Below are 10,868 nucleotides of genomic sequence, written 5' to 3' on the forward strand. Positions count from 1 at the left end.
TCACGAAAGTCTCTCCTATACTTGAAAGTAAAATCATACATTTAAATCAGCGAAAGATTTCAAAAAGCGAGAGAGGAAAAAAAAGTAGAAAATATAATTAATTTATTAATTTTATTTCATTATTTTTCACAAAATGTTTTACAGCTGATTAACATTTTAAATAAAACACAACACCATGTGATATCTCGTAACCATTTGTGTGCTCTCCTTCACTCAGCAAGTTGTGTGTATGGGAATCATGGTTGAAGTAGAATTTACCATCCAGTCTATATTTAAACTAATTAATCATCAATGATAATTGTGCAAGACCTGTAAGAAATTAAATAGTACAACGATGTATAAAGTCAGCGATCCGTTTTACATTCAGGTTATATTAATGCTTAATGATATTTCTAGATGAGCGTGTTTTGATATATTTAAAAATTACTTTCCATTATTAGGAACTCCTCAAAATGAAAGAGGGGTTTTAGTGAAGTCAAAATCTTTGAACCATTTCTTTACTAGATAATCATTCTGTCCATTAAACTCTGTAAATAAAACCTAAATTGAAAAAATGATCACAATCTGATTTTTATTCTAATTAGCTACATATACATATTAATAGCAACAAAGGCTTAGTAAAACGCGAAATAAAGTTCAGGAACGAACAATTTATTAATATTAACTAAAAATCTTCACCATTCTACTTTTTATTTAATTATAAAGTACTACTACTACTCTATGATATTTTTTCAGAGGCACAAGTCTATTATAAAAGCTAAATTTATTTACAATCTCACACATACAGGGTTTGTCCCAAAAGTAATGAGCCTCATTTTTTTGCCACGCGACTGTACAGCGCACACCTGTGCGACCGGTTGGAAGTGGTGGGGAGGACTCTAAGCTTGCCAGCGACGCCTGGTTCAGTGTTCAGTTGTCAACTCCTATCTGACCCAGGTCGGTGTTTCAATGCCACAGCCCCCCTATAGCCCCGGCAGACTTCTTGTTCCCAAGGGTGAAAAGAGAGCTGAAAGGAAAGCATCTGGAGACCCTGGACAACATTCGAAAAACCACGACGAGGTGCCTTAACAGCATTCCGAAAAGCGAGTTCCAGAGGGCCTACGATGCATGGAAAACAGTTGGCAAAGGTGTATAGACGCAGGAGGAGACTATTTTGAAGAGTATTAAGTTGTATTACATGTTTGATCAATAAATCTATTTTTTTGAAAAAAGGCTCATTACTTTTGGGACAAACCGTGTATATTGTGTATGATGGAACAGAAACTGCAGACAGGAGCTTTCTATCTGTACCCTTTCCACAAACTAGGCATTAAAACCGTGTTTAGGATCAACAAAAAAAAAAGAACTAAACAGAATACGTGCACCGAAACAAAAACCCTCATAACAGCGGTCCAGACTGTGATAATGTCTATATATTGGCCTTAGCACGAGAAAAACGCAAAGACAGATACTTAAAACAAATACGCACATACAAACACATAAACACAAGAGACAAACCTAAGCAATTCACTAAATAAATTTAACAATATACAAATGAACGTAATTTAATTCAGTGTTGACTGTTTGAAAAAGGCGCGCCCCCTCATGTAAAATACAATTCAAATAAACATTATCTTTGTAAAAAAAACACACACACAAGCCTGTAACTCTTACTTAGTTTTATCAATTTTATTTAACTATTTTTACAAAAAAATGTTCTACTGTTCATTAACATTTTAAATATCACATTTAAACACCATGTGATATCTTATAACCTTATATGTAACCTCCCTCACTCAGTAAGAAAGTGTAGTGTGAAACGGAGACGATGTGTAATCAGAGTTTAGTTACCAATACATATTTAAACTAATTTATAAACGTCTGATGATGGATGGAAGTCCAGAATGTGTCAGAGACACAAAACCATACATTAGCGACATTAAAATTGGAGGTACTACGTTTACAATGAAGTTATACAAATAAATTTCATGATTACTTCTCTATGGACTCTTCTTTACTTCAAGCAGCATGCCGGTAAATAATAGGTGATTCTAATCCATTTTATTGTGGAATATAAAGAAGTCAAGGAAATCTACGTACCACTCCTATAACAGGACTATTGTTCAGGTACTCTTTATTTATTTCATATGTTCTAAACATAAACTAAAACATTTTTTCTGATACTTAATCTTTTCTTTTCAATCTGATAAATTGATTTAATTATTTATAAAAGGCTAAAATGTGATTGAAATATTTAACGTTTAGACGTGTGATAGCATAGTTCTACCTTCGATTTTATCCGTTGTTGCACGCTTTTTTGTTGTAGTCATTCACCAATCCGAGGTAGATTAATCAGTTTAGTGTAGAGAATGTACTGTTAAATTTTTGATCAATTAGAAGCTTTCTTTAGCCCGGTTAAACCTTATTCAAATTTAATCGTGCTGCATCCGATCTAATTATTTTTTAGAAATAAATATCCGTAAAAAAAATTACAATTTTATTGGATGGGATAATATTTAATGCATATATAAACTTAAATTTCACGTAAAGGTTTTAGTTTCATCCGGAAAAAGGTTATATTTGAAGTATTTAAAAATTACATATTGTTTTAGAAAAATCCCCCCAATAGGTAATTAATCCCAATTAGATCTAATTTTTGATGAAAAATTGTTTAAATTTGAAAGGTTTTTCTAATAATCGTTTGTTTCTTTTTCTTCCTTTACTTCTTATTATGACTGGTCTTTAGTACATAAATTAGCCATTTGTTTTATAATCCAGATAAATAATGCTCAGCTTTCATCTGGAAATGATTATCTCTATGTGCCCTGCATCACATCCAGCAACCGACAATATTAGGTGATTCTCATTAAGTCTATTCTAGGGAATAAAAATATCAAAAAAAATCTACTTACCTCTCTGCTTTTTCTGGCATTGGTTTATCAGGTAATCTTATCTATTATTTTATACGTTCTATGTATTGCAACATAAACTAATCGTATTCTTTTGATAAATTATTTTTTCCTTTTAGTCAGAATAAATCAAGTTTTACTTTTTGTAATTAATCAAACGCTTCGTGAATAATAGAAAAACTAAAACCTATTTTTTAGATAAATTGAAATCTTTCATTTTGTTTGTGAAAAATATGTGTTAATTTTTGTTCAAAATAGATTTTTTTTTTTTTTAATTCGAGCTTAACATTTTTAAATTCATTTTCTGAAAATAATTGAAAAGTGAAATTATTATTAGATATTCGTAGTTGTTTTTTAATTAAATTAATCCTATTTTTTGGAGTTATATAAATTTCATTTGCATAGAATAAAATTTTTGGTCCACATAGATAGCTTAAATTTTTTTTTATAAATTATGAATTCTAAAATAACTTGTCTTATTGCTCACAGCATCGAACTTGTTAATTGATGTCTGTGAAAATGCAGAATCTATTAGACAGCATAATTTTTATTTATTTTTGGTTTTTAATAAGTTAAAGTTTATCAAAGCACGAACTGTATGATTATATTTTGTTGTTTAATAGCCTGCTGAAATACAATGATAGAAACTTCCTGACTGCAGTTTCTGTCTTTTATCACTGCTTTCTAACAATACCAAGTTGCAGCCTAGTAATGTTCAGCTTTCATCTGGAAATGATTATCTCTATGAGCCTTGCATCACATCCAGCAACCAATAATATTAGGTGATTCTCATTAAGTTTATTGTGGGGAATAAAAATATCAAGAAAATCTACTTACCTCTCTGCCATTGGTTTTTCAGGTAATCTTATCTATTATTTTATACGTTATATGTATTGCAACATAAACTAATCGTATTTTTTTGATATTATTTTTTCCTTTTGGTCAGAATAAATCACGTTTTAATTTTTGTAACATTTGTAAAACTGAATCCAAGACTAAAAAATGTATTATTTAGTTATATGTTATAAGCATGTTTATGTTTCATGCAATCTTATAATTTATTATTATATAAATTTTTTACTTTTATAATTTTTTATAAAGGAAAAATTATTTAGTAGGAGAGTAAAGAAAAACAATTGATTAAAAAAAAAATTATTTATTTGCACTTATTTTTTTACATATTCTGTTATAAGAAAAAGAATATACATTTCAATCGATAAAATGCAAAAAGAAGTGCTAAAAACATGTTAAAACTAACAAAAAACAAAAGTAAAGAATTAGTTCCAAAAAAAATCCGTTCGAGGGCGCCACTTATCAGGCTTGTTAAACAGCTGTTAGCAGTGCTGTAACCTTCCTCTCTATATATAGGGCATCAGAACAAATTCTCGTCAGTAAGACTTGAGTAATGCAGGGGGGTAGGTCGCTCTGTCGCTCCAAACAAAACTATCTTATCTAGTCTAACCTTCTCCATAACCTCTCTTCCAAAGAATCATGTGTCGGGAGATGTTGTCGCTTCAACGATTCTCCCCAACCTGCCCCGCCCATCCAGCGAACTTAGTTATATAGCCTCCCAGAGCAAGATGGCGGGGCAGTTAACTCACCTGATCGCCAGTGCCCCGCCAGATCGGCCCAGCTGACTGTTGCTCTTGCACACTCTCACGACTCTGCCGGCCATTTTTAACCTTCTCTCAAGGTTAAAACGCAAAAACTTGAGCATTTTTACGTGATTAAACCTTTTTGTTCATATATTCCTGAAGAATCGGAACGAGTATAGTAAAGATTCTGTGTTAAAGAAAGTTTTAATTTGATTGGAAAATTGAAAGGTACAAGAACAAAAAATGACGAGTGTTTATTTAAAAAATGTTTATTTCACTTAAAAGAGTGCAGTGAACTGCTATTTTGAAAATGAATTAAGTTAATGTAATTACTAACACTCAGTTTTACTTTCTTGCGTTTTCTTTCTAAAAGATTGATCTATTTTTATTTAAACGTATAAAAAATTAACATTGATTTTCAAGGAAGTTGAGTTTGATTTGTAGGACGATTCAGTAGACGAACAGTCTATCTCATCGTATAATGTTATTTTTCAGAGTTGAAACAGGCGAAACTGGAGTGCTTTCTGCCAAAGAGGGTCATCGAATTAAGCCAAAATGAAAAAGACATTGGAAAACAACTGCCCAACTGCACCTCTTCCAATTCGTTTATTATTCAGTCGATTATTTGTAAAAAAAAAAAATATTTGGAGTTTGAAAATGTAATGTAAATTTTAATTTTGTTATGTAGGTAATTTTAAGAATCATTACCTAAAAGATGTAATTGAATTTAAAATGTTTTTGTAATACAAAACAAAAAAAATGTATAATTGGTAGCAAAATAAAGAATTATCTATAAATTATTAAAAAAGTCTATTTTCTCTTTTCCCATAGTCTTGTTATTTTTATTATATTTGCAAAGTTACAACTAAAAACAAAGTTAAAAAAGACTAAAAATGATAAGAGGCAAATAAAGTAATGTAAAACTAAAAATTCCGTTTACATTGAACGGAATAATAAAAATAAAGTATAAAATATATAATAAAATGAATAGTAGTACGAAAAAATGGCGTCAGAGAGCGTTAAAAAACAGAAAAAGTTAAAAAAGTTGAAAAAATTGCATCAGAAAGACGTAAAACAAAAAAAAGGAAAATTAGTTCACATATTTGCCACCAGGCTGCAGCACTTACTGGACTTGTTTACTATGTAAACAAAATTTAGTTCACATGTTTGCCACCAGGTAGCATTTAAACTGTTTATATACAACTGTCAAACAAGATGTCTCCTCAGTACGACTGCAGAGTCGTACTCGTGAGGAGGGGGGCTATGTCGCTCGTCGCTCCAAAAATATCTAAGCTAGTCAAAACACCTCTCTCCACACATACAATCTTGATAATATGTCATGGGTAATGGTTACGGAGATGCGTTCACCTCGACGGTCGGAAGGCAACTATTCGCCCCACCCGGCCCGGCCCGCGCCGCGAACTTTCTTATATACCCTCCAGATGGCGTCATATCACCATGACAACGGGCTCCCCCTCTACTAATAGTTCCACCAGCTGTCACTAGATCGCTCGTGCTGTCTGTTTTACCTCTCGTAGCCTTCCTTGCACACTCTCAAGACTTTGGCAGCCATTGTTGTAACCTTGATATCTTCTTACACACTCTCACGACTCTGGCAGCCATTGTTGTAACCTTGCTAACTTCTTACACACTCTCTAGACTTCGGCGGCCATTGTTGTAACCAACCATGCTATCTTCTTACACACTCTCACGACTCTGGCAGCCATTGTTGTAACCTTGATATCTTCTTACACACTCTCACGACTCTGGCAGCCATTGTTGTAACCTTGCTAACTTCTTACACACTCTCTAGACTTCGGCGGCCATTTTTACCCTTTTTTTATATTTTCTTTTAATTTCTACGCAATTTTTTCATTTTTTTTTTTTTTTTTTTTTTTTTTTTGTTTGTTTGTTGGCTTCCTGTCTGTGCAGATTAGCCAGGGATGTACTAATGTATTATTTAATGGGATGTGTTATGAGTACTATTGTTATTTTTGTTTTAGTTGCTGTTATGTTTTATTTTTTACTTTTTATTTTCAAAGTTTGATTTTGTTTTTGGTAGTGAATTGGAAAATAGCCAGATACGTTTCGAATATTGGTTCTGTGAGGATGGTATGCAGGTTGGCAGGAAGTGGACATTTCGCTTTGATGACTGCATTCCACAGTTTGTCCCTATCATCCTGGTGACTATTGCAATCGAGGATCAGGTGGTTGGCGTCTATAATTGTATCAGCAGGGCAAGAGCAAATTGGAGGGACTGAAATTCCTATACGGCTGAGATGGTGGGGCGAGAAGTTATGGTTGAAGCGCAGTCGTATCAAAGTAGTAGTGAACTTTCTACCTTCTGCGAAGTCAGAGTACCACATTGGCGACTCTCAAGACTTATTCTGGACCTCCTTAAACTCACATTTAACCATCTTGATGACTCTCAAGACTTATACTGGACCTCATTAAACTCACATTTAACCATGTTGGCGACTCACAAGACATATTAGACATATTCACGTCTTTTTCACTTAGGCTTCCATTGATAAACAGTTTTGCAGCCAGTACTCTGGGTATCACCAGCATTGATTCTGAAAAGCATTATTTATTGTAATTTGAACAATTAAAATGTTTAGTGAGTTTTACCTAACATTAAGCAGCTAGAGAAAAACATCAGTAACATGTTATGTATATTATAAAAGTTCAATAAAGAAGACTGTAATTAACCTAAAGAATTGACTTTTTTTTTAAAAAAAAAACCTAAATCTTTTCATTCAATGATAATGAATAAATTAGAATAAAATTAATTTGATTGGAAAAATAAAGTAACACACACAATCTACTGACATTATTATTATTATGGAATATTTTTATGAAAATGAATTAAAAAATTAAAAGCTAATCACGACTAAGGCTAATGATGAACACTAAACAATTTTACTAATGGCTAAATTAGTCGTTGCTCTCGAGAAGTTTGCATGCATTACATAAAACTGAATATGCATATTACATAAAATAACTACTTACTTGTTTTATTCATTGATTCCTGACAAAATGTTTTATGGATAGATGTTTTACGTCTTTTTATTACTTGGGCTTCCATTGATGACTAGTTTTGCAGGTAGCACTATGGTATCGCCAGGGTTTAATCTGAAAATCAACTTTATGTATTGTAATTAAAATAATAAACATGTTCATTAAGTTTTACCTAGCGTTAAGAAAAACATCTATAAGTATATAATATGTACATCTATGTAAATTTATGTATATTATAAAAATTAAATAAAGAAGATTTTGATTAAACTAAAGTTTTCATTTTTTAAAGAACCTGAATCTTTTCATTAAATGATAATGAAATATATTTCCAAATAACACAACACTTCCATATCAAGAAGATTAATTTGATTGAAAAAATAACTGCCATTTCAGTCTGTCATGGACTCCATGGTCCATGAACAGACAAGTCAGAAGACACACCAACTACTGCAATGTAATAGTATTACTTTCTAAACTAGCCCTGAAGATGACCTAGTCCCTAGGTCGAAAGCTCGGCAAAATAAATTTTTACTATACAGACTGAAATGGCAGCTATTTTTTCAATCCCATCAGTTCCAAAGATGTAGTCTTTGTTTAGTTTATTGTTGAAAATGCAATGGATGCGAATCACTTCACATTTATATCATGATGCTGGAAGGAAAGTAGAACCCTTAAAAATTCATCTCAGGTAAGAGGCTGCAAGATGTCAAAAAGCCGCCCATGGATGTTAGCACTGCATGAACGAAAATACTAAATTAATTCTGAGAAGGAGTAATTCGAATTTGATTCACACGATATTAATACCACATTTAAATCGTAAATTTTTTCTGTTAAATCTTTTATCAAAAAAATATTTTGAAATTTTGCTCTTAAAATAAAGTTTAATAACATTCAACACATGTTTTAACTATTATTATCACAGTAGGTATGACACATTATTCTGTAATGAACTTACTCGAAATAAACCGACAGAGTTGACACGCATTAATAAATAAATATTCAATAATTTAATCTTTTTTATACCAATAAAAACTTCAAAGATATTTTATTTTATTGTCAATTACGTATATTTGTCAAAAAGCAAAAACTTAATTCGTCAAATACTTCAATTTTTAAATAAAGTAACAACTTTTTCCATGAAATTTAAGATAATAGTTAGAATGCAATAAAGAAAAAAGTTTAAATTGGCTGAATAAGAGTTGAATATTTATATTAAACTTCAACTTTTACTCTAGGAAATTGGAAACATACTTATGCCGATTCAAAAAAAGGTTTTTGTTTATGATGTAATAATTCGAACGTACTTAACAATGGATAACATTACCTGAAGAACATTTCCACAGCCCAAATGGATTTCCATGACTTCTTCAATCTCCAGAATAGAATAGATGAGAATCTTCTAACACTTGTAGCAACTTATAGTTGGATGCAAAGATGAGTCCATACAGGTAGTTTTCTAATGAACGCTGAGAATTACTGTAACTTGGCAAATGGTTGAAAAAAAGCCAATGGATGATAATAAAAATACACTAAAGTTTCCATTTAATTCACACTGATTGAATTATCGTAAAAATCAGAATTTTTTTCTGCTAAACTAAATCTATCTTTGTGTTCAATTTATTCCTGATCGGTTTTAAACTTTCATCTATCAACTTAATTTAACTATCGAGACTGATTAATCAGTTTAGCGCAGCCTTCGGCATACACACGACCTCGTCTCGTACTACACATACACATGCTGACTTAGTAAGGAAGGTTATATGGTGGTTATATGTGTGCCATTCAAATTGTTAATTAATCGTAGAAAAATTTGTCAAAATAATTTATTAAAAATAAATGGAACCTAGTATTTATTACAGAGTTCTGAACGTTCAATACATTTATAATGTGTTTAATTTTTAAAATTGAAATTGTATTTTTTACTGGGGGGGGCAAAATTTAAACATAAATACAGAACTATACTTATTTCATTTGTACTACGAAATAATTATCATTTAATGAAATAAAGATAAATAAGTGATTCAAAAAATTTAACAAGGGCGTAAATAAGTAAAATCTTAAATAGAAAACTTTATGACGAAAAACTTTTAAGATATTTACACCTTTAAAGATAAAAGACTTTAATATAATTCCTAAATAAGACAACCAAGAACAAACAAGCAAACGCACATCACTTGGCGTTTATTTTATCAAAAATATAAGTACAAAACTTAAAACCAGAACTAAACAGACAATCAGGAACTAAGCACAACTAATAAGACAGAAAATAAAAGATATTCTTGTATTAAGAAAGCGGAGAAAGGCATGTTAACAAAACGATAGACTTCATCAATCAAAACGGACACACAGAACATAAGAATAATCCGATAACAAGTTTCCAATAAAAAATAAAAGCAGCTATAAAAAAAAAACATTGCTATGTACATTCAACGTTGAATATTTAAATTGTAACTTTCTTCTACTATTTCTTTTATCGTAGTCCAAATCTTGATAAATATACTACTACTGGGTGTACAGTAATACTGGGTGGAATGTTATTGTTCGAATTAGTAATGCCATACTCGAAGTTTCTTTCTTTAGTAAATACAAGCTCTGCAATGAGTGCTATTTTAACTTTTATTTGTGGAATTCAATAAATAATGTAGAGAAAAACTTCAAATAGGTGAATTTGTCACCGAACGTGATTCAGAAATCTCTGTTTCAAACAATGTGGTCATGGAGCTAATCAACCACTACAAGATGAAGGAAAAACATTAGTTTGGTATAATTATAACACCAGTGTCATTCTTTTTCATAACTTAATTTGTAGAAGTACTAATATCATTAGAACATTGCGAAATAAGAGGAGACATAAATCGAAACATGTCCAAGAGGAAAAATTAATGAAAGGAGAAAGATACTGAATTTTTATCAGAAAAATACGAAATTTTGTTGTTGGAAAATAAAAGAAATTAAAACTCGGAAGAGAATTACGAAAAAACTGAGTACCATTACTGAATATAATGCTGCAAAATCTTACGTAGATGTAAATTGCCTATAATAACAAACATATCAAAGCCAGCAAAAGAGAGAGCTGTACTACTTGTTGTTTTAAAATTGTATTTTACACGAGGGGCGCACCTTTTATAAGCAGTAATCACTGAATGATACAGAGCTTATTTATGCTGGGAATTGTAATAAACAAGTAATTCGTTCACTCAACAAATAATGTGTAAACACCAAAATCTTGAAGAGACTTTGCACATTAAAGAACAAACATGCTCGTATATTCAAGCTTTGTATTTAATTTTTTCCTATAGTTTCGGAAAATTTGCTCAGCTGCCAGGTTTGATACTTTGAATCTATGCCCGAATTATAGTTTAAT

At 31.2% G+C, this 10,868-nt stretch overlaps 2 long non-coding RNA genes across 3 annotated transcripts; one reads left to right on the forward strand and one right to left on the reverse strand.

Annotated features, from left to right (window-relative positions):
* Window positions 1-94: 94 nt before the first annotated feature.
* On the reverse strand, window positions 95-3,018 carry LOC141447259 (uncharacterized). The gene is made up of 2 exons (XR_012454234.1): window positions 2,892-3,018; window positions 95-527 (listed from the first exon to the last, which is right to left on the reverse strand). It is a non-coding gene; the product is annotated as an uncharacterized lncRNA (long non-coding RNA).
* Window positions 1,968-5,291, forward strand: LOC141447258 (uncharacterized). 2 transcript variants are annotated; one of them, XR_012454233.1, is made up of 4 exons: window positions 1,968-2,106; window positions 2,758-2,922; window positions 3,512-3,747; window positions 4,979-5,291. It is a non-coding gene; the product is annotated as an uncharacterized lncRNA (long non-coding RNA). The 2 variants fall into 2 exon arrangements; XR_012454232.1 differs by having other exon boundaries at window positions 2,758-3,747.
* The last annotated feature ends 5,577 nt before the right edge of the window (window positions 5,292-10,868 follow it).

The sequence above is a fragment of the Rhodnius prolixus genome, unplaced genomic scaffold, assembly GCF_049639745.1.
Source record: "Rhodnius prolixus isolate KJV_2025 unplaced genomic scaffold, Rpr scaffold_7, whole genome shotgun sequence".
Classification (NCBI taxonomy): Eukaryota; Metazoa; Arthropoda; class Insecta; order Hemiptera; family Reduviidae; genus Rhodnius; species Rhodnius prolixus.